Source organism: Coffea arabica, chromosome 10c (assembly GCF_036785885.1).
Source record: "Coffea arabica cultivar ET-39 chromosome 10c, Coffea Arabica ET-39 HiFi, whole genome shotgun sequence".
In the NCBI taxonomy this organism is placed as follows: domain Eukaryota; kingdom Viridiplantae; phylum Streptophyta; class Magnoliopsida; order Gentianales; family Rubiaceae; genus Coffea; species Coffea arabica.
The window spans coordinates 53,446,815-53,469,688 of record NC_092329.1 but is presented as its reverse complement, the minus strand read 5'-3'; the positions used below and the strand labels follow the sequence as shown (position 1 = coordinate 53,469,688).

At 38.2% G+C, this 22,874-nt stretch overlaps 1 pseudogene; it reads left to right on the top strand.

Moving 5' to 3' along the window:
- The first annotated feature begins 493 nt into the window (after positions 1-493).
- LOC113690800 (phragmoplastin DRP1E-like) lies at positions 494-19,062 on the top strand (annotated as a pseudogene).
- Positions 19,063-22,874: the final 3,812 nt, after the last annotated feature.

Genomic DNA, 22,874 nt, shown 5'->3' with positions numbered 1-22,874 from the left:
AATCATAAGTTGTAGTGTCAAAGCTCAAAGTGCCCTTAGAGATGTTCATGCGATATCCATTAAAGCAAAGCATTATAGCAGCAGGGTAATTAAGGTAAAGTCCAAGTGCATGTGCAAAATCAGAGAAACTAATTAATATAATTTGCAAAATGAATGAAGAGTGAAATGTGTTAAAGTCTTCGTCTCCCCAGTAAGGATTTGTCCAGTGAATAATTCAAGAACAAATTATGGAACTTAGACGTGCTTATCAATGCCAGAAATTAATCAGTGCATGACCAGTTTCAATTTCCTAAAACCAAAATTGAAACAGAAATTAAATTATATCAAGCAAATGCTGATTCACTGCAGACTGTACTTATTGACAATGCAGTAACATGACAATGCAGTTCCAGTCTTGTGACACGTTGATTTATTGGTGGATGAATTCCGGGTTCATAAGTAATTGCTGCATAAAATTTCCGGGTTCCTTCTGATGTTTCTAGGCCTATCAATGTATTGTTTCCAATGGAATTCATCCACCAATAAATCAACGTGTCACACGACTGGAACAAAAATAATCGAGTAATTAAAAGATATAAAGAAGAGATACGCAATGATCAATCAGGCTCAGATCTGTACAAAGAGGAGGCGAAATGGAGAGTGGCACCACCATAGCTGCAAATTCTCAGTTACATATGCGGATGAGTTGCATCTTATCCCACAATCCCTTCGCTCCAACAACTGCCGCACAAAAAGGCCCACTCTCTACTTTCTCGCTCTAAAACTAAACAAAAATTTCCTGAGAGGTCAAAATATAATAATTTTAAAATAGCTTCCGTTACTTGTCTCATTTTCCTTCTCTACCTCTCCTCTACTTCACCCCTACCTCTTCTCCAGCTCCTCCTACTGCTTCTCTTCTTCACCGGCGTCGGAAAATTTTTGAACGCCGGAACTCCTCAGGCGCCCGCTAGCTTGGGTACTTGTAGCGAGATGGAAAGTGTGATCGGACTTGTGAATACACTCCAGAAAGCTTGTACTCTTCTCGGTGATTATGGCGATGATGGCTCTTTGCCAACTCTTTGGGACTCTCTCCCCACCATCGTCGTCCTCGGCGGCCAGGTTTTCTTCTTTCTCTCTGTATATATACTTTTTACAGCATCACATACTGCTGTGTCTTGCTGTGTGTGCACCCGAGGAGGAGTCGAGGCTTCAGAAGTTGCCGGTGGAAGATTTTGAAGTGTTTTCTGTTTTTAATGTTTTTTAAGGTTTTTTTAGAGTGAGTAGCAGTAAAATTGTGATTATATAAATTCGTACAGCGAACATGCATAACATTTGTGCGTTTCTATGCACTTCAATTTTAATGTATATTGATTTCTTTGGCAGAGTTTGTTAGAAATGCAAGTAGATGACTAGTTAATATTTTTTGGAAAAGAATATGAATTTTCTTTTTGCCGTTTGGTTTGTTCATGACGTGTAGAGTTCGGGGAAGTCATCGGTGTTGGAGAGCTTCGTTGGGCGTGATTTTGTGCCTAGAGGATCAGGTTTTTTTTCTCTATTTTTTCTTGTTTGTTCTCTTTATCTTTACTTTCTCGTTGCCTTTTGTCATTGTGTGTATAATTTTGTGATTTAATTGATGCTAATTAAGAGAAGTTAGTTGCATTGTGATGATCGAATGTTACAAGTTTGATGTTGGAGTAGAAATGCTTTCGTGGTGAATACTAAATGCGAGAGGCCATCGCGTGTTGTTAATGGATTTCACATCATTAACTACCAGCGTCATTCTTGCTGAGGGAGTTTGAGGAAATTAAGAATGAAGTTTTAATGCATCACAGCTCTTAAACAGAGCAAATGTCCATCATTTATTCCCCTTGCTTCAATTTTCCTGATTTTAGTGTTCTTCGGAGCGACTAATTATGCTTATGGGTTTTAAATTTATAATGCTTGTAGGGATTGTAACGAGAAGGCCTCTGATACTGCAACTCTACAAGATAGATCCTGGAAAAGAGGATTATGCACAGTTTCTTCATACTGGAGATAAAAAATTCATAGACTTTTGTAAGTTATTTTCTTCTGCTGTTTTAAATGGTAATGCTGTGAATATTGTAAATGCATTGGATAGTTTTGAGAGTGAAATGAAAATCACTAGTTGAATGCAACGAAGCTGCTTAACTTGCAGGTGTAAGGCTGCATGAATTGCCTCTTTTTATTCATTAAACTGCAGAATAGGATGATCTGTTTATTTTCTGATTAGCTGTCAGCTTTTGCCTTGGTGACGTGGCAACATAGCCATATCTGCATCATTTGAAAGTAACAGTGCCTTACCACTGGTAGACATTTTATCATCTTAGATTTTTTTCCTAGTGGTTTTTCCATTTCTTTAAGTGGAGTGAAAAACCTTCATAAAAGACATTTTTGCACACCCGTACACTATTACCATGTTCATTTTGATTCATTATGCTTTTCTTGTGAAGCCATCGTTGGGAAAGAGATTCAGGAAGAAACTGACAGGGTGACTGGGAAAGCTAAGCATATCTCTGCGCTGCCCATTAATCTCAGTATCTACTCCCCTAATGGTGCGTTTTAATTTGAGAAATCTTTCATGATTTCTTAACTTTTGGCGATTATGGTTTAAGATATTGATTTCTTACTTTGGTGATCCTTAATTTTGCAGTTCTGGTTTTCTTCATATTATTATTCTCATTCCTTCACTAACAATATCTTTTCCTTTCGCTTAATTTCTTTACTTGCAGTTGTAAATTTAACTTTGGTAGATTTACCTGGTTTAACCAAAGCTGCTGTGGGTATGCCATTCTTTTTTTGCTAATTTTCTGTTATTCTTTGTTGCACAATCATTATGTCTTACTTACAAGTTTGCGTTTGCAGAGGGACAACCTGAAAGCATAGTCCAAGAAATTGAAAATTTGGTTCGCTCATATGTAGAGAAGGTAGAACGATGCTGTCATATTTTGTGGAAAATACTCTCATTGAATAGCTAAATCTCAGAGAACTCTTCTGATCCTATTGATTGATGCTTATACTAAAACTGAAGCACTTTGATTTGGGTGTGCCACTCATTATCATTTTTTATCTAGTTTGATTCGGTAAATGACTCTCCTTATAAGATTTGGAAGCATATGAAGGTAACTTCTGAGTTTGGAGACATGATAAGCAGCTTCTTGTAAGCATGAAGTGTCATTTTATATAACGACGGAAGATTCTTCCTCACTGGAATTTTCTTAACCTTTAGCACACCCTTGAACTGGAATTGAAGTACAGAATTTGTCGATTTTGGACAAAATTGCAGTTTGTATTTGCATTTGATTGCTGATCATATTGTTTCTGGTTGTAGCCAAATACAATCATCTTGGCCATAACTCCTGCCAATCAAGATCTTGCAACATCTGATGCTATCAAGATTGCACGAGAAGTTGATCCAGCAGGTAATTTCTGTGGTAGAGTTTTAACAAACTTGCTTCGTCACTCTCTCGTCTTAACCTATTGGCTGTATTCTTGGAAATAATTTTTGGTTCTTTTCACTATTGATGCATCCTATACACCGGAGAACGGACCTTTGGCGTGTTGACAAAGCTTGATTTGATGGATAAAGGAACAAATGCTCTGGATGTAAGTGTCTTTACTTTCTCCAAGAAGTTTGTCTTAGACTGGTTGAAAGTGACTGCTTATATCAATCTATTGTTTGGCAAGATAGCTTCTACCAATATATTAGGTATTGTGCCTAACATTGTTCCATAAACTTGGTTTTAGCCAGTTTTCTGGTTGGTTCTTACTCAACTTTCTTTTTGTTGTCATCTTTCTCAATATCTGGAGTTTAACATCAGCATTTTTAGAGTCAAGCTCTATGTTTTTTTTGAGGTCATTTCTAATTAGATATGCTCAAGATTGACAAGGGATTTTAGAAGCAACCGTTTAAATTCTTTGGATCTTCATGATTGTTATGTTAACATGATGAATCTCCAAACTAGATGGAGTTGTTGCAGGTTATTTAGTTTTTCAGGGAATTGCTCTTGAATTAGCTGAAGTTAGAGCAGGCATGAGTTGGATGATTATATGTAGTTTCCTTTCGAAGACAAAAACTGACACTTGAGTCCTTTATACTTTTGGAAGTTATAATTATCAAGGGCATTATAGATATATTTCATTAGGATGCAGTTCCATTCAAGCCTGTGAAGAATGTCGATTGGTTACTTGTTTTCATTACCCACACCTAAGTGTCACCACTGCAGATGCCAGTTGGTTATTAAAGCTATACCATATTGTTTATCTCTGCAAATTTCGCCTGTAGTTGTCATGAAGTCATGAAGGCGTGAGGGGCAAAGAAGGGAAGGCGTGAACTTGACCAGGAGGAGCATTAAGAGGCGCGGTCAGGAACTAACATTCTAAAGGGAGAAGGAAGGCGTGATGAAGCTGTGAAGAAGGCGTGAGTTCAACATGAAGAACGAGGAAAGGCGCGGCCAAGGAACCACGCTTTTGCTGGGTTCATGCGATCTCTGCTGAAGCTTGGAAACAGACTAACGGGAAGATTCCTTCCACCACGTGTGACTCGGTCATTCGCTGTTGGGATAGTTAGTTAGATCGTTAGTAGTATAAAAACTAATAGGATCATGCATTATTGGATACTTTTGAATTAGTTCATTGCTATTGTAATCAGAGGGAATTTCCTCTTTCTTTTTTCTCTTTAAGCTTCCTTCATTCTGTTTCACCTTCTTTTCTTTTTCCCACCATTACCATTTCTGTATCTTTTGAATTGAGAGGTTACTTAATACAATCAAGGAATTCGATTAAACCACATTGAGTCTGCAATTACATTGAGTTCATTTCTGGCAGTTATACTATTCCATTTCCTACGACTATTTCTGGTTCTGTACCACAACAGTGGTATCAGAGCTTGATTGCGAGCCATAGGGATGACAAAGAATCAGGACGAAACTCTGAGAAGAGATGTAGTTGAATTGGGGAGTGTGGTCAGGACCTTTACCAATAAGAGTGAGGGAATGGAACAAGCTATCAGAACAATGGAGTTCAGGCAGGATTCCACTGAAAAATTACTAAAAGGATTGGATCAGAAGTATGAAGGAATGATGAACATGATGGCTCAATTGATGGCTATGATCAGTGACCGAGGAAAGGAACTTGAGGGTAGTAACAGCTCCAGGGGAGGAGACCATCCTGAAGAGACCAAACTGGAATCACAAAAGGATAGTTATGGCAGGAGGGAGACCAGATTCAATAACAGGTTGCCTAAAATGGACCTGCCAATTTTTGATGGTGTTAACCCAAGGGAGTGGATCAGGAAGGCTAACAAATATTTCAAGATACATGGAATTGAAGAAGATATGAAGGCTGAGGTGGCTGAACTCTACTTCAGGGACATAGCAGATATCTGGTTCCATGGTGTTTTCCATGGAAGGGAGACCATTCCCTGGCCTGAACTATCGACCACACTATGTGTCAGATTTGGTGAGGGGGATCCAGAAGAAGCTATTGAAGAATTCAATAAACTGGTGCAAACTGGATCCGTGGCTGACTACCTTGAAAAATTTGAAATGCTGAAGGCCCTGGTAATGCCATCTTTACCCCACTTATCTGATTCTTACTATAAAGCATGTTTTATGAGTGGATTGAAAGAAGAAGTAGTTAACATGGTGAAGATGTCCAAACCTGACACCTTGGCAGTTGCTATAGAAATGGCAAAACTCCAGGAAAAAAACCTTAAGGCTATCCAGAAAATGCAGAAACCATTCACTACCAATTTCAACAATAAAAACCACAATAATACAATACCCCACCCCACATGGGGCCAAAACAACCCCAAACACTTGCACAAATTCCATAACCAGGCTACCACATAATTCAAGAAAATAACCCCTACAACTAACCAGAACCAGTTCAAAAAAATAATCCCTACAGCATTCAATCTAAGGAGGGAAAAAGGACTGTGCTATAGATGTGCTGAGCCTTACACCTTGGGACATGTGTACAAACAGTCTCATGTGCATTTTCTATTGGCTGAGGAAGCTGGGGGTGCAGGGGGAGCACGGAGCAAGAGGAGGAAACCTATTGTGACTGCATTAATGAGGAACTGACTGATGAACACATAGAGGTGTCTGTACATGCCTTAGCTGGGGGAGGGGGTCACAGGACTCTTAAACTAGGGGGAGTGGTTAAGGGAAGACAGATCACTGCCTGGCAGTACTCACTGTTTCATAGATGAACAACTGGTGAAGGAACTGAATCTTGGAGTTCAAGGGCCTACACTGGTAGTGAATATAGCTAATGGAGAAAGAGTAAGCTCAAGGGGTCTAAGTGAACCATTACAGTAGGAAATGCAGGGCCATGAGTTCCACCATTCTTTAAACACCCTGAAGTTAGGTGGCTGTGATATGATCCTAGGGGTAGATTGGTTGGCCAAACATAGCCCATAGAATTTAACTTCAAGGAACTCAGCATGAAAATTTGCAAGGGGAAGCAGGAAGTAGTGCTGATAGGGAAAGACCCCAGTCCTGGGCTGAAAATGCTAAAGGGTAGCAGGTTAGAGAAGTGGTTAAGGAAACAGTCATATGGGATAGTAGCTCAGCTGGTGGCAGTAAACGAAGGGAAAAATGTAGAACAGGTGCCTGCTGAGATTAGGCAGGTGTTGGATCAGTATGGAGAGGTATTTGCAGAACCTAAAGGGATGCCCCCAACCAGGGGCCAGGATCACCAAATTGTGTTGAAAGAGGGTGCCAAGCCTTTCCGGGTGAGGCCATACAGGTGTCCATATGTACAGAAGACAGAAATTGAGAAGCTGGTAAAGGAGATGCTGGAAATGGGGATCATTCAGCCTAGCAATAGCTCTTTTGCCTTACCAGTGCTGTTAGTTAAAAAGAAGGATAGGACTTGGAGATTCTGTGTGGACTATAGGCAATTGAATGAGCTGACAGTAAAGAACAAATTTCTCATGCCAATGATTGAAGAACTGATAGATGAGCTACATGGGGCTAGATACTTCACCAAACTGGATCTGAGAGCAGGATACTTCCAGATCAGGGTCAAGGTGGAGGATATCCCAAAGACAGCCTTCAGAACCCACCAAGGACTTTACGAGTTCAAAGTCATGCCATTTGGTTTGACCAATGCTCCTGCCACTTTTCAAAGCTTGATAAACCAGGTTTTTCAGGAACAAATGAGGAGACACGTCCTGGTATTCTTTGATGACATCTTGGTCTACAGTCCAACCATGGAAATGCATGTCAGACATGTCTCTGAGGTACTAGATATCCTAAGGCAAAACCAGTTATATGCTAAAATGAGCAAGTGTTCTTTTGCACAGTTACAGGTGGAGTATTTGGGGCATATCATCTCAGCAGAGGGAGTTCAGGCTGACCCTATGAAGGTGGAAAGTATGGAGAAATGGCCTAGACCAAAGAATATCAAGCAGCTGAGGGGGTTCCTGGGGTTGACAGGTTACTACAGAAGGTTTGTCAAAGGGTATGGAGCTATAGCCAAACCTTTGACAAACCTACTAAAGAAAGATAGCTTCAGATGGGGAGAAGATGCAGAGGAGGCCTTCCATAAGCTGAAGAGGGCCATGTGCAGCACCCCTGTACTGGCTACGCCTGACTTCACCCAACCTTTCACCATTGAAACAGATGCCTGTCACAATGGCATGGGAGCTGTCCTGATGCAGAACAGGAGACCCATTGCCTACCTCAGTCAAGCCTTGGGACAGAAAAACATGGGGTTATCTATATACGAGAAGGAGTTGCTGGCACTGGTGACTGCTGTTACCAAGTGGAGACATTACCTAGAAGGCCACCATTTCATCATACACACAGATCATCAAAGCCTGAAATACCTACTAGAATAGAGGATTACCACTCCTCTGCAACAGAAATAGCTCACCAAACTATTGGGACTGAGTTATGAAATCCACTATAAGAAAGGAAAGGATAATGTGGCTGCTGATGCTCTTTCCAGACAGGGCAATGAGGAAACAGGAGAGTGTACTGCTATATCTAGTGCAGTTCCCATTTGGATCACAGAGGTCATGGAAAGCTATGTGGAGGATAAGTGGCCTCAAGAGACCATTTCACAAGTGCTGCTGACTCCAACACTGGTACCAGACTACTCCTATCAGGATGGTATTCTCAGATTCAGACAAAGGGTGGTAATAGGAGGACAAGGGGATATAAGAGGGAAATTGATCACTGCTCTTCATGATTCTCAAATGGGAGGCCATTCTGGGATCCGGGCCAGCTATCTACGGGCCAAACAACTGTTCCATTGGCCAGGGATGTACAAGGAGATCAAGAAGTTTGTATTGGAATGTGACACATGCAGGAAGTGTAAAGATGAGCATGTGGCATACCCAGGCTTGCTACAACCCCTCCCTATTCCTCAACATTCATGGAGCCATGTCTCCATGGACTTCATTGAGGGACTTCCAAAATCAGAAGGAAGAGACACCATAATGGTGGTGGTGGACAGATTCACCAAGTATGCCCACTTCATCAGTATAGCTCACCCTTTTGATGCCCCAAAGATAGCAAGGATCTTCATTGATCAAGTCAGCAGGCTGCATGGGATTCCCCAGAGTATGCTATCTGATAGGGACAGGATATTTGTCAGCCACTTCTGGGGGGAGCTCTTCACTAAATTGGGTGCTAAACTGGATTACAGCACAGCTTATCACCCTCAGACAGACGGGCAGACTGAGAGAGTGAATCAAGTGTTAGAAATATACCTCAGATGTCTCACTCACCTAGAGCCAAAAAAATGGAACCAGTGGTTGTCTTTGGTAGAATGGTGGTATAACACTACCCATCACACAGCAATTCAGATGACACCATTCGAGGCATTCTATGGTATTCCACCCCCCCAACTGGCTTTGGGACCTTACTTGCAAACTAAAGTAACTGCAGTTGGTGACTATATCAAGGAAAGACAGCAGCTCGACAATATGTTAAAACAGAACTTGCAACTGGCTCAGGGAAGAATGAAGAAATATGCTGATGAAAAGAGAAGTGAAAGGGTGTTCAATGAAGAAGATTGGGTGTATTTGAGGTTACAACCATATAGGCAAAGCTCAGTAGTTCTAAGGGGAAACACCAAGCTCTCAGCTAGGTACTTTGGACCTTACAGAATTGAGAAGAAAATTGGAAGTGTTGCTTACAGGTTACAACTACCTGCCACATCAAAGGTTCATCCTGTTTTCCATGTTTCCCTGCTCAAGAGGAAGGTGGGCGACAAGGTCACTCCTACCCTCCAGCTACCTGAAATCGATGAGAAGGGGCATTGGAAGGTCGAACCAGTGGCAGTACTTGATAGAAGAATGGTGAAAAGGGGGAATGCTGCTGCAGTACAGTGGCTAATCCACTGGTGGGGTACGGACCCTGCAGAGGCTACTTGGGAGGAGGTTGAGGAGATTCAGAAGCAATTTCCCAGGTTTCAATCTTGAGGACAAGATTGATATCCAGGGGGGGAGTATTGTCATGAAGTCATGAAGGCGTGAGGAGCAAAGAAGGGAAGGCGTGAACTTGACCAGGAGGAGCATTAAGAGGCGCGGTCAGGAACTAACATTCTAAAGGGAGAAGGAAGGCGTGATGAAGCTGTGAAGAAGGCGTGAGTTCAACATGAAGAACGAGGAAAGGCGCGGCCAAGGAACCACGCTTTTGCTGGGTTCATGCGATCTCTGCTGAAGCTTGGAAACAGACTAACGGGAAGATTCCTTCCACCACGTGTGACTCGGTCATTCGCTGTTGGGATAGTTAGTTAGATCGTTAGTAGTATAAAAACTGATAGGATCATGCATTATTGGATACTTTTGAATTAGTTCATTGCTATTGTAATCAGAGGGAATTTCCTCTTTCTTTTTTCTCTTTAAGCTTCCTTCATTCTGTTTCACCTTCTCTTCTTTTTCCCGCCATTACCATTTTTGTATCTTTTGAATTGAGAGGTTACTTAATACAATCAAGGAATTCGATTAAACCACATTGAGTCTGCAATTACATTGAGTTCATTTCTGCCAGTTATACCATTCCATTTCCTACGACTATTTCTGGTTCTGTACCACAACAGTAGTTCTCAGGGAATGTAGTAGTATGGCCACTCTATTTTTTTGTTTTTCTTTTTTCCTATATCCTACAGTAAGATTTCTGAGTATGCAAACATTATTAACTTACAGTTTTTTTAAAAAAAAATTCCAGTTTTTATTCTGTTCTATTTGAGCGACTAGCAATGTCTTTATTTAGATGCCATTTCAGGATTTAGAATTCCTCCCCACCCTGCCTCTAGATTACTCACTCAAGGTTCACCTTTCTTCCATCAAGGTACTTGAAGGAAGATCATACCGATTGCAACATCCCTGGGTTGGGGTCTGTTGAAGATATGTGATCTAATATTAGGAAAGATATGATTATAGTATCATGTATTAATTAGGTATCATATGATTATAGTATCATGTATTAATTAGGTAGTAAATTGATTTAGATTAGCATGATTTTAGGATCTAAATTAGGTTACACTTGTGTATATATATATATATGTATATTGTGTAGTCTAAATAAGATGAAGGAAAATATTTTCTCTTCCTTTTTCTTAGTTTTCATGGTATCAGAGCCTACCATCAAGGTTAGGGTCTCTGTCCGCTGCCAGAAAATTCAGTAGTCATCATTCGGTTCCTCTGGTTCTGTATAGGACACATTTGTGTTCTATTCTTCACTCTTGTTTTAAAGAGTTCAGATCTATCCTTTTTTGTTTTTATTCTGTTAATTCTGAACCCATGGCAAAAATGAAATCTGTCGTTACGTCTGATGTGGTTCCTGTGATGTCTAAGATCACGGATCACAAACTCAACAATTCTAACTATCTTGATTGGAGCAAAACGGTTCGTCTTTATCTGGGAAGCATTGATAAAGACAATCATCTGACTGATGATCCACCAAAAGATGGTTCAAGACAGACATGGCTAAGGGAAGATGCTAGATTGTTCCTGCAAATACGGAATTCTATTGACAGTGAGGTAATTAGCTTAATTAATCACTGTGAATTTGTTAAGGAGTTAATGGGCTAATTGATTAGAATATAGGTGTAAAAAAGAAAAGTCAGACACTTGCGGATCTGACAGAGTCCATGTATAAAACTATGGGTGCCGGGCTGTCTCAGCCCGGCACCTGACAGAATTTTTTTTTTTAAACATGTCAAGTGCCGGGCTGTCTTAGCCCGGCACCTGACACATTATTTTTTTGAAAAAAGATGTCAAGTGCCGGGCTGTGTCAGCCCGGTACCTGACATTCACTCAATTCAACATTCATTCAATTGAGTGAATTGCAATTCACATCGAATTGAGTGAATTGCAATTCACTTTATTTGTTAAACTAGTTGATAAATACAATTCACTTTAATTGGTTTAGTGAATTAATTAGTTTAATTAATTGAGTAAATTAATTTTAAGAGATTCGATTAAATGCATTTAATTAAGGTGATGATTTAGGTTTAATTTGTTATTTATTAAATATTCATTTATTTGTTATAAATGATTTAATTATTTAATTATAATGCATTATTTGTTGTTATTTAATTACACTTTATTTATTGTTATTTGTTATACTATTTGTTATTATTCGTTGTTATTTAATTACCCTTTATTTGTTGTTATTATTCGTTGTTATTATTTGCATGATTTAATGATTTATTTGTTGTTATTTAATTACCCTTTATTTAATTACACAGCCCGGCACTTGACATCTTTTTTCAAAAAAACAATGTGTCAGGTGCCGGGCTGAGACTCAGCCCGGCACCTGACATGTTTAAAAAAAAAAAAATTCTGTCAGGTGTCGGGCTGTCGGCACCCATAGTTTTATACTTGGACTTTGTCAAATCCGCAAGTGTCTGACTTTTTTTTTTACACCTATATTCTAATCAATTAGCCGAGTTAATGGAGTATTTAGAATTTTTGTATTCTGGTAAAGGGAATATTTCTCGCATATATGAGGTGTGTCAAGCCTTTTATCGTGCAGAGAAACAAGATAAGTCCATCATGACTTATTTTATGGATTTTAAGAAAACTTATGAGGAGTTTAATTTGTTGTTACCGTTTAGTTTTGATGTGAAAGTTCAACAAACTCAACGGGAACAGATGGCAATTATGAGTTTTTTGGCTAGTCTTTCACCTGAATTTGAAGCTGCTAAATCTCAAATTCTTTCCAGTCCTGAGATCTCATCCTTGCAAGATGTGTTTAGTAGGGTGCTTCGCACAGAGAATACCCAGTCTGTTCAGTCCAGCAGTGCTCTTGTTGGTCTTGGAAAACAGCAATACAAAGGTGGTGGTAAAGGAATTGACACTCGAGGACAGAATGCAGAAGTGGTTGTGTGTTACTATTGTCAAAAGCCGGGCCATATGAAGCGTGATTGTAAGAAATTGCAGTACAGGAACCAGAGAACTCAATCCGCACATATTGCTTCTACCAATGATGCTATTAACCATGAAAGGTCTGTTACGATCTCTGCAGATGAATTTGATAAATTTTCTCAGTATCAAGAATCATTAAAGTCTTCATCTACTCCCGTAACTGCCATCGCTGAGTCAGGTAAACCAAACACATGCCTTCTGTCCTCGTCCTCCAAATGGGTAATTGATTCTGGTGCCACAGATCATATGACAGGTAATTCTAGTATATTTTCTACCATTCAGCCACACACATCTGCACCTATAGTTACCTTAGCTGATGGGTCAAAATCTCGTGTTCTTGGATCAGACTCAGTTAACCCCACTCCATTAATCTTATTGTCATCTGTCTTAAGTTTGCCTGAGTTGTCTTTTAATCTAATTTCTGTGAGTAAACTTACCCGTGCCCTCAATTGTTCTGCCCAATTCTTTCCTGACTATTGCTTGTTTCAGGATCTTACGACGAAGCAGATTATTGGTAAATGGCATGAATCTGGAGGTCTTTACATTCTTGACACACAGATACCAAAGTCCATAGCTTGTTCTGGAATTGTAACACCATGTGAAGCACATTGTAGGCTGGGTCATCCTTCTCTCCCGTTGTTAAAGATACTTTGTCCACAATTTCAGAATTTGTCTCTATTAGATTGTGAGTCTTGTCAATTTGCCAAACATCATCGTGTTAATCTGAGTGCTAGAGTCAATAAACGAGCGGATGCTCCTTTTGCATTAGTTCATTCAGATGTTTGGGGACCTAGTCCAGTCATTTCTAAAACTGGATTCAAGTATTTTGTTACTTTTGTTGATGACCATTCTCGTATGACTTGGTTATATTTAATGAAAAATCGGTCAGAGTTGTTTTCTCATTTTTGTGCTTTTTGTGCTGAGGTTAAGACTCAATTTAAGCGTTCTGTACAAATATTGCGAAGTGACAATGCCAAAGAATATTTATTCGCACCTTTTCAATCTTATATGGTGCAAAATGGCATTATTCATCAAATCTCTTGTGTGGATACACCATCCCAAAACGGGGTCGCAGAACGAAAGAATAGACATTTGCTTGAAACTGCAAGAGCCTTATCATTTTAAATGCATGTTCCTAAACATTTTTGGGCTGATGCAGTGTCCACAACTTGCTTTCTAATTAATCGTTTGCCTTCATCTGTTCTGAATGGTAGGACTCCTTATAATACTCTTTTTCCAAATAAACCTTTGTTTCCCATCGAACCTAAAATCTTTGGATGTACATGTTTTGTCCGCGACTCTCGTTCCCAAGTCACTAAATTAGACCCCAAATCATTGAAATGTATTTTTCTTGGTTATTCCCTTGTCCAAAAAGGATATAGATGTTATTATCCTAGTCTTGGCAGGTACATTGTGTCAGTTGATGTTACTTTTCTTGAAAATACACCTTTTACCCCTTCCTCATCTCATTCATGTCAGGAGGAGGATGATGATTTGTTAATCTATACTGTCACATTTTCAAGATCTTTTCCTGTTAAACCTTCAATTACTCAGGTATATTCTCGTCGACAAAAGTCTCCTGATGCATGCCCTGAACCAGTTCCTTCGTTACTAGATCCTGTCTCAAGTGATGATCTTGCTATTGCTCTTCGCAAAGGTAAGCGTCAATGCACTTATCCTGTGTTTTCGTGTGTATCTTATAATCATTTACCCACCTCTTCTTGTTCCTTTATTACATCTATTGATTCTATCTCCCTTCCTAAAACTGTTCATGAAGCCCTATCCCATCCCGGATAGCGCAATGCTATAATAGAGGAGATGAATGCTCTAGATGGTAATGATACTTGGAACTTAGTAAATTTACCTGCAGGGAAGAAGGCCATTGGGAGTAAGTGGATTTTTGCAGTTAAATTCAATCCTGATGGGTCTGTTGCTCTGTTAAAAGCTCGTCTTGTTGCCAATGACTATGCCCAAATCTATGGAGAGGATTATTCTGACACTTTTTCCCCTGTTGTTAAGTTAACATCTGTCAGGTTATTCATTTCTATGGCAGCCACTCATAATTAGCCTTTGCATCAACTAGATATCAAGAATGCCTTTCTTCATGGAGACCTCCAAGAGGAAGTTTATATGGAGCAACCACCAGGGTTTGTTGCTCAGGGGAAGTCTGGGAAGGTTTGTCATCTTCGGAAGTCCTTGTATGGACTGAAACAAAGTCCTCGTGCTTGATTTGGAAAATATAGTCTAGCAGTTGAGGGGTATGGGATGCAGAAAAGCAAATCTGATCACTCTGTTTTCTACAAACAGTCTGAAACTGGTATTATTTTGTTGGTAGTATATGTGGATGATATTGTTGTCACTGGAAATGATGCTGCAGGTATTTCATCTCTTAAAACTTTTCTCCATAGTCAATTTCAGATAAAGGATTTGGGACTGTTAAAGTATTTTTTGGGTATTGAGGTAGCAAAGAGTAGGAAGGGGATATTCCTGTCTCAAAGAAAATATGTTCTTGACTTACTATCTGAAACGGAAAAATTGGGGGCTAAACCAGCTAGTACCCCAATAATCCCTAACTTGCAGCTCACAAAAGAAGGTGAATTATTAGAATATCCTGGGAGGTATAGAAGATTGGTTGGAAAGTGAATTATCTTACAGTGACTCGTCCAGATATCGCGTATTCAGTTAGTGTTGTTAGTCAATATATGTCTAATCCTACTGTTAATCATTGGGCAGCTGTGGAACAAATTTTGTGTTATTTAAAAGGAGCTCCTGGATGTGGTATTCTGTATAAAAATCATGGTCATACTAGGATTGAGTGTTTTTCAGATGCTGATTGGGCAGGATCCAAGGCAGATCGAAGATCCACAACTGGATTTTGTGTCTTTGTTGGAGGAAACCTGATCTCATGGAAGAGTAAGAAGCAGAATGTTGTCTCGCGATCGAGTGCAGAGTCAGAATATAGAACTATGGCACAATCGACATGTGAAATCATATGGATAAATCAATTTCTAACTGAAGTAGGTCTCAAAACCTCAATGCCTGCAAAGTTGTGGTGTGATAACCAAGCGGCTCTTCATATTGCATCCAATCCCGTATTTCATGAGCGAACAAAACACATCGAAATAGATTGTCATTTTGTTCGTGAGAAAATACAGCAGGGCTTGATTTCAACAGGATTTGTAAGGACTGAAGAACAATTGGGAGATCTCTTTACAAAGGCTCTACATGGGTTTCGAGTTGATTACCTTTGTAACAAGTTGGGCATGAGCAACATCTATGCTCCAACTTGAGGGGGAGTGTTGAAGATATGTGATCTAATATTAGGAAAGATATGATTATAGTATCATGTATTAATTAGATATCATATGATTATAGTATCATGTATTAATTAGGTAGTAAATTAATTTAGATTAGCATGATTTTAGAATCTAAATTAGATTACACTTGTGTATATATATATGTATATTGTGTAGTCCAAATAAGATGAAAGAAAATATTTGCTCTCCCTTTTTCTTAGTTTTCAGGGTCATTAACCGTTAACAAGCTGACATAAACAGAAATCTTGACATGATTGCCACCAGGCATAGGGAGCGGGAATTCTTTGCAACTAGCCCTGAATATGGGCACTTGGCCAGCAGAATGGGTTCAGAGTATCTCGCAAAACTTCTTTCCAAGGTACATGTTTGCACTTATGTCTTGCTTACAAATGCCGCAATATTTTTCCATTGTTTAGAATAATTTAGAGTTCACTAATAGTTATTTTGAAAATATCTGTGGTGTCAGCACCTAGAATCAGTGATAAAGGCCCGCATACCTAGTCTTGTGTCTTTGATCAACAAAACTGCCGATGAACTTAAATCATATCTTACCCATTTTGGCAGACCTGTTTCAATAGATGAAGGGGTGAGGACATATACCTACTTTGGTAAATTTGTCTAAACATTTTGCCAATTTCTGTGTTGAGTAATTTGTTCAATATTGTAGGCCCAGTTATACACAATCTTGGAGCTCTGTCGGGCATTTGATCGAGTATTCAAGGAACACCTTGAAGGAGGGTACGTATTTCTTCCAGCCTCACCTAGTGCAACTGTTTACTACTCACTCCCCCACCCACCCCCATGGCCTACAAAACAGAAAACAAAAAAAAGGGTTTTTTTTGGGGGGGGGGGGGGTTGAGAAGTACACAAATGTATAAAGAAAATTTATCTTCACTTAAAAAGTAGTCTAATGCATCAAATACAGAATTAAATCAACTTGAATATTTGATTTTCTTAGAAACCATTTGGTTCCATAATTAATTGGCAATAACACTATCACTTGCCAAGAAAAGAATGTGCAAGCATGCAGTTTGTAGTTGCAGCCACTTACGACTGAAGACCATGTAACACCAGCCATTTGGTTGAGTCATTGCACGTCCTGCTGGCTGGATGTTTCTTAAGTTTGGGCAATAAACATCTTAGATTATACAATTGATGGCGACATGATGTTTGAAATAGCAACTCAGCGGTTATAGGAAAATTTGTTTATGCCTGCTAGACTGTGAAGTTTTCAGAAATGCTAATGCAGTCAAATTTAAAGTGATCATACCAGTCCTTTCGCTATCACTAATATTTGCTGCACCAGAGTTTTCAATTGCAACTTAAGGTCCTTTTCGTGCAAAGAAACCATGTCATGCAGTCGAATAAGATGGAGGTATAAATTGTTTTAGGAAAATTGCAATCTAAAATTGATTTTAGGACCTTATCCTTAAAAACTGTGAAGTAGATGGAGTAAATTGAATGATTTTCAACATCTGTTGACTACATTGAATTTTTTGAAACCCTTATGAGGATTACAAGAATTTGTGATCTCACTATACTAACTTCCACTAAAAGTTTGACCATGAGATTTTTAAATCTCCACAAATAGGCGTACCGCTTTTACTTTTGCATTTTTCACGGTAATAAGCATCTGTACTCCCATATTGGTTATGTTAAGCATCTATAACTTCTCTTGATATGCGGCCAGGGGGAGATCGGATTTATGTAGTTTTTGACCACCAACTCCCTATTGCTTTGAGGAAGCTCCCTTTTGATTGGCATCTCTCGCTACAAAATGTAAAGAAAGTGTCTGTCAAGCAGATGGATACCAACCTCATCTTATAGCACCAGGACAAGGTTACAGACGCCTGATTGAGAGTTCTCTCAGTTATTTCAGAGGTCCGGCTGAAGCTTCAGTTGATGCAGTAAGTGCTTCAGTCTACATGTATCACTTGGATAATGGATTCTCATTAACTGCTTAAGCATGCCTATTTTGGTTGGATTAATGACCATTTCCGGTAAGGAAGAATTAGCAGTCCATTGGCAGTAAATGGGCATATGATAAGAAGACTAACACATTAGCATTATACTTGGGTTGAGGTCAAAGTTTGAAGACTGGATCAATGGATTTATTTCAAGTGTACAACTGGAATAAATGAAAATACTGCTGGCAAAACAAATTTTCTTATATGCAAAGAGATGGTGTCTGTATCTATAGTTTTGCAAAAGTAATTGCTTGTTTTTCTTAGATACACTTCATCTTGAAGGAGCTTGTCCGCAAGTCAATTCGAGAAACACAGGTAGAAAGTCACAAGTCTATCCCGGTGACATTTGTGAACATTTATTCGTCAAAAGAGAGTTGATGATGGAACTCTAAAATGCAGGCGCTTAGACGTTTTCCAACTCTCCAGGCAGAAATAGTAGCTGCAGCAAATGAGGCATTTGGAAAGGTTTCGTGATGACAGCAAGAAGACTGTGTTGCGAATGGTAGACATGGAGGCCTCATACCTCACTGTGGATTTCTTTAGAAAACTCCCGCAAGAAGCCGAAAAGGTGGAAATCCAAATGTCCCTGCTGCTGACCGTTACAGTGAGGGGCACTTTAGGCGAATAGGTTCAAACGATTCCTCCTATGTAGGCATGGTGTCTGAGACTCTCAAGAACACGATTCCCAAAGCTGTAGTATATTGTCAAGTTCAAGAGGCGAAGCGAACTTTACTAGATCACTTCTATACACAAGTTGGCAAAAAGGAGGTATATATCCTTCTCTGACATCTTAGTTACAGGAGGTCAATTGATTGTTTTCTTCTGCTTTTCTCTTTTTCTTTGGTTTATCTTTTTTTTTGGGGTGGGGGAAGGGGAGGGGGAGATATCAGGACGATTTCCACTGGACTCTAATTTGTTTTTGCTGAAGCAACAGTAATCGGAACTAAATCTAGTCTGAAACCACTTGGAGGAAATGGTTGGTCTTTGAATCACTGCTGTCAAAACACTTTTGACAGTTTAAACTACGCAGTGGACCAAAACGAGTTTTCTCAAAAGCTTTTCATGAGTTGGAATTCCATATTTTCACTCATTGGGCGTAATCTCAGTCAAATTTTGTTACTACATGTTAAAAAAATTTGCATCAAAGCCAATTTTACACACAAAGTTGCTAATGATAGGTCATAGAATGAGGATTTTGTACAAAGCTTTGAGTTTAATTGTTTTTATCTTGTCGTCAGCTTGCTCAGTTATTGGATGAAGATCCAGTGTTAATGGAAAGGAGGCAGCAGTGCTCTAGGAAGTTGGAGTTGTACAAGGCTGCTAGAAATGAAATAGATTCAGTGTTGTGGACAAGATAAGAGATTGTAGATTACATCTTATCTGATGAAAAGATTCAATGATTTTAGGTAACTGAATTTCATGTTCGGTTGCAAAACTTTGTTGATCATTCCAATTTAAATGCAAAAACTTTAATGTTCATCTATCTCACTCTTTTTTTTTGAAGAAAAAAAAAACTGAGACACCTACAGACCTACTCCTATTTTTTTTTTTTTTTTCAAAACTGTTTAATGTTCTTTGCTGGCAGCACCTTCGTCCTACTGAGTACTGACTACTTTGGTACTCAAGTTGAGAACTGGTTTCAGTTTTGTGCCAAAAGTTCTGAACATCTGTATTCTCTGGTTTCAAGTTTTCACCAGTTGATTTGTGCAGCAGCCACTAGCAACTCAGCTCCTTCTCACATACAACTTGTAGTTGGAGCAGGGCTGGATTGAGTGGGGACCATCTGGTCCAGCCGTCCAGGGTGGTTTGAATGATTTTGAAATCCAATTGCGGCGGGGTCTTTTTTGAGAGATGAGATAATTAAAAAAATTCCTTTTAGTGGGGTTTTTTTTTTTCTTTTGAGATAAATTTATTTTGCCCCAATTAACTTCTAGGCATTAGCATTTCGCCTGTCTTTCTTTTTTTTTTTTTTTCAACAAACGATTTCGCCTTTCTTTCTTAATGGTGAAAAACAAACCAACACTCGAGCTGAGCTCGGTTAGAAAAAAATTTGTTTGAGCTTGATTTATCAATGAATCATGCCAAACATGAACAGTTTTTGGGTGTTAAAGTTTCAAACTTGATTTAAACCTGACTTGATTTACTTGAGATTTAATTTTATATGTAAAAAATTCAAATTATGTGAACTCGACTTGGTAAAAGTTTATTTCATTTTGACTGGGTAAAAGTTTTTGATTTGGACTTGACAAATATAACAATGCAAGGTTAAACATAATTTTAAATTTGTGAAAATAATAAACAAGTTTTAACACTAGAATCCTCGATTTGATTAGACTCATTGATACTTCTATTCTTTTCTAGGTTGCACATAGACTCGTTTCTTTGAACCAGTTGGATTGCTATTTTTCAGAGTTTTTGTAGAAAGAATATATTGTAGCAATTTGATATATGTGAGGTAAAAAGATAATTGGAAAATATGTTCATGGAAAATGTACAAATTTTTCTGTGAAAATCACAATCCAAACAAGGTTTAGTACCACCACTAAATGAGGTATTTTGTCAAACAAAGTGTGTGTTTGGATATAAGATTATTTATAATTTTTTTTGGGAATAATTGCTCTACCATTTTTTTTGTAATGTGATGTATGTGTGATAATGATTAACTAGATAAGAAGATGATTACAAAAATATGTTTGTGATTCAAATAAATAATTTTTTTTTTTTGCAAATAATAGCCAATCCAAAGTACCTTTAAGGTACTAAAATCTTTTCATTAGAACCTAACTAGTGAATGACTTGTTTAACAAATTTGTATTTTATAATGTTGTAATTGATATATTGGATGCTTATTTGCAGCATCAAATTAAACTAAAAAGTGAGTAGAGACTATTGCTCAAATACTTTCATTAGAATTCCCCTTCAGGAAAACATTTCATTGGGCATCATGTGGACAAAGGCAAGGGAGATGCGTGCAATTTTAATTCACAAAAAAGAAGTCTAAGCAAATCAATGTGTTCATCTCAATGCCGATGGCAATACTTATTTTAAATAATATAAAATTAGTCAGTGCATTTTGGAATGAAAATTATTTGCTTATATTTTTTTATTGTAGCACTTTTTAATGTGTTTTATATGAGATAAAAACATTATTAGAAAAAAAATATATTTAGAGAATTTTTAGTTTTTTTGAAACATATAATGCAAACAAAATACAAAGCAAGGTAGGAATGTAGTATAAAATTACGAAATAGCATTTTATTGACCTATAAAAATCTTGTGAAAGTTGCAAAGTAGATGAAAATTATTAAAACTAATCCGTTTATACAATTTAAAGGAAGAAAGATAAGCAATGGACAACTTGTGCAAATGCTTTAGGAATTTTTAAATTCTTTTTTCTCCACAATACAATTTTTCAATTCTTTGATATTATACCATCTTTTATTTTTTAAAAATTTTTAAACATCATATGGCTTTGTGTTTTTCTAATAAAATGTTTCATATTCTGATTTAGAGTATAGCATTATTCTAGAACTATTATGTAAGGGCATTAATGACATTTTGTTAAAATTTTGGACAGAAAATTCATCATTAATGTTTGACCTATTCAATGAAGGCGACAAAGTGTATATATTTAAAGTTCAAGGGGCAAAGTGTTATAAATGGTCAAGTTTAAGGGGGCAAAGTATTATAAAGGGTCAAGTTTAAGGGGGCAAATTGTAGTTAATCCTTTTTTTTTGTTAACCTCCATCTAATACCTTTGACAGAATGTGCTGAAAATTTTCTGTCCAAAGAAATTGATTTTGATGCAAAAGGGTGTGTTCCGTAAGTCATTCTGCGCCTAATCTTCAGCATTACTTTTGCTCTTAAAAAAAAAAACCCATTATTAATGTATATGTCTATTGGTTTCAAATTTTCGTTCATTACCATAAACCTGGGATGGGGGCCTTGGGGCTGATCAGAATAATAAAATCAGATTAAGAAAAAAAAAAAAAAGAGAACCTCCACATGGGTTGGGTTGAAGTAGGTTTCAAGTTTCACGGCACATTTTTTCTCAAACTGATGGTCCATTTTATTGCTTTTGGTCTCATGACATGTCTAGAGTGGTCCATAGTGTATTTATGTCCTTGGGCTCCTCCGAACTTTGATGGCAGGCTGGACTGGAGACAGTGGTAAAACCACTATGGGCAGCAGACTTCGGCCTAATCAAAAGCAATGAACATAAAAATGATTCCTAAAGTTAACTAAAATATTTTATCAAGAAAAAAAGTTACTAAAATTTTTATCATTTTTTAGTCACCATTTGGAGTAATAGGCAAGCACTTGGTCTAAATGCAAGCAGAAAAATTCTACAAAAACTTAAGAGTGCCTTGATTTTAAAGAACCAATCTCACCCTCATTGTTGTCGCCACTCGCCAGCTGCCGTTGGTGGTGTTTGACGGAGACCAAATCCGTAACTACTGTGTCCTACAAGTAAAGAAATCAATTTCAATTTATTTTAAACCAAAAACTAGTAACAACATACACATTGTTGATTGGATTTTCTTCTGATTTGATGATGCATCCCTTTCCAATTCCGCATCATTAACACCGTCAACCAAGTTATCGACCCCCTCTTACCCATATTATCAAGAATTTCAAGCTCTTCCTTTTTGAGAAGAGAGGATTATGAAAATCCGTCACTCCAACCGCATTATCAAAACTACCATCCCCACCATCCCCCATTACCTTAACACCTTCAGGAATGTAAAAGTCCGTCAATAGGCTCCCAAGCATCCTGCAATAACCTTGAAAGCCATATTACAGAACAAAAAAATTTTTAGCAGCAAAAAACCTCTGTCCTTGGTAGGATCCATTGGCACCATCCCTAAAGCAACCAAGAGAGAACCTTGTGATATGTAATATTATATTTTTTTGCTTTCTGGTACAACCATTATTTTTTTATCTCCTTGCCAAGCAGTCTATTCCCGTACTCTACACAATACCCCCAAGTCTGAAACACTGTTGCGTATTTCAAAATAGCCACAACAGGCCTGTCAGTCACCATCCAATATGCCTCATTCCTTGAAATCTTCCTATAGCCAGAAACTGTATTTTTTAGAATTTAGATCCAGCGGCTCCCTATTTCGGTCTTTATAGTAACCATAATTCAAATATGCACTTTGGGGATATATTCCATGCCTTTCAACATATTCAAACATATTT